Genomic DNA, 2,519 nt, shown 5'->3' with positions numbered 1-2,519 from the left:
CACCCCCCCCGCTTAGCAGGCATGTGTATCAATTATCTGCACTCCCTTCCACACAGCTCAGGCCTGCTTTCACACAATGAAGAGACGTGTGTAAAACGTGTTGACAGAATGAAGTGAGGACTCGGAGGTCAGGGGTCACACAGCTAATTACCAGGTTTGACCCCATTGACCCCTCGGGTCCAAACCGCCCCATTGCCACTCAGTCTTGATAAAACAGGAGAGTCTAAAATCCATTATCATACCTGTTTATCAGTAACTATAGCCATATTCATTAATACAATATCCTTTCCATTCTGTATTATAATTACCATCCAGGCCCACTAACCAGTTCATCACCAACCATAAATCACATCTCCCTAAGTTGTGCCCCTCATTCAGAGATAATTTTGTTGGATACACTAAGACTGATTCTTACTAGTAAGAAAATGGTGTTATCCAGTGAAGCCTTTTCGAGAATGTCTTTAAAATTTAACAATGTGTATGCCATCTGAAGCATATCAGGCTGGTATCCCATATCAAATGTAATCATGGCCCAAGTAATATTTGCATGAAATCATGCACACACATGTACAGTACAGTTTGTATGTGTACAATGTATACTCACTCTGTTGCAGGTGTTCAGCACATTCCACAACCTTCCATAGATGTGCACTCACCCACCCTGGTTGAACAGGTGATATCACAGCTGGCTTCAGGGAGCATGTGGTCAATATCAAGTATTGGATCCGCAACAAGTCTTGTATCAACAGTTTCCCAATCATCAGAAGCTATTAAATCAGCTGACACAAGACATGCACAAGGTACATGCATATCCAGCAGCTTGTTATTTCATAAAGAATAGAACCACCTCACATGGCTGTACATGTGGGAACTGACAATAGCAATTGATGACAAAGTCTTATCACCTCAGGCCTCAGTAGCCCTTAAATCATACTGAGCTATTGTAAAAAATCTTGGCTCTCACTAATATCCTCAAACAATGCCATTTGAACAGTAGGCACATTCTTTTTTTTTTCAAGTGATGATACTTTTCCCAACATTCTACAGATAAGCAAGTCAGACTGGTGACATCAAAGCGACCTTCATTACTGGACAAATTCAAGTGGCCTAAAAAATTACAGTTTAAACGAAAAACTAGACCTGGTGGTATCAAATCAATGGAAACCATCCAATCATCTGTAAGTGGCCAATCAACAGGAACCAGTGGATCATCTGATACTGGATATGCATCAGCTGGGAGCATCTTGTCAGAAGAAGACAGAGAATCTTCCAATCTTGGAGGTAACATATAACATTTTCTGGCATGCAGGGATTAAATCATTTCACAGCAGGGATTCCAGTCATTTAGATTGGGTACAGGCTTATAGAAATGTACATAAATTGTATTTTAATAGATATCATTGGCTCATATGGTATAATTGAGCTATTGAGCCTGTAAGGACACACTGATTTGCTTTGTGGATGACATCTGTGTGCACATTGATTTTTGCCTAAAAACAAAATCACTTCAAGGAAGGCTGTTTAGTCTGTAGTCCCTGGTATCTAGCTATAGGGAGCCAGCGGTAGCTACGGATGATAGCCCCTGGGCTACCGAGACTCCATGGACCAGAGCTCAATGCAGTGCAGACTCATAAATGCAGTAAAACACCGGCATGTGCCGGCTTGTCGTAAAAGTCGTTATGTACTACCGCAAATTTGCAATACCAGCTTTGTATTTCTGTGGTGTAACAGCATTTTTTTTTTGCTGGGATTTCTTTTCACATTCTTGTATTACCATATTTTTGAAATCTCCGGAGGATTTCATCCATACAATTAAGTCAGTGTGGCCTAAACAAAAATACTAAATGATATTGAACCCTTCTGTGCCAGGATAAAACTATCATCCTTAAGACAGAAGTAACCTGGTTGAATACGAGTAATTAATGACAGACTTTTATCAATGCAATAAATGTGTTCAATGATGGGAATTTCAAATTTGTGATATGTATAATAATTATGTAACTTTTATAAAATATATTACAAAATTAATATGAAATTCCCTTCACTGGCCACAATCATTGTTTCTCATAAATTATGCAAATAGTCATAAATTTTCCATTTGCAATACATCAATACTTTCAGGTGACAAGGATGATCCCCAAGCCAGCTTGAATGCCCTCCACATACAACTGAACACACCCGCAGTGAAAAGGGATCAAGCACAACAGTTTGACCTGTACTGTCAGATAGGAGATCTCTACAGGACAAAACTAAACAACTCACAGCCAGCTCTGCAGTATTACAAGAATATGTTAGAGTGTTCTCAGGAACTGTCAGATGACAGAAAACAAGCCAAGGCCTACAACAGACTAGGTTTAACATGTGATATCTTAGGTTTGCCACAGGAAGCCTTTAGAAATCATGAGAAAGCTCTGGCTATCTATAGAATAGAAACCAAAAATGAAACTAACATTTGTGTAGCGTACAAAAACCTGGCCTCATCATTAGCACTGTCAGGTCAAGTGTCAGATGCAAAAATT

The sequence above is a fragment of the Branchiostoma belcheri genome, unplaced genomic scaffold, assembly GCF_001625305.1.
Source record: "Branchiostoma belcheri isolate BF01 breed outbred unplaced genomic scaffold, Haploidv18h27 scaffold38, whole genome shotgun sequence".
In the NCBI taxonomy this organism is placed as follows: Eukaryota; Metazoa; Chordata; class Leptocardii; order Amphioxiformes; family Branchiostomatidae; genus Branchiostoma; species Branchiostoma belcheri.
The sequence above is the reverse complement of the archived record's forward strand: the minus strand, read 5'-3'. Positions refer to the sequence as shown.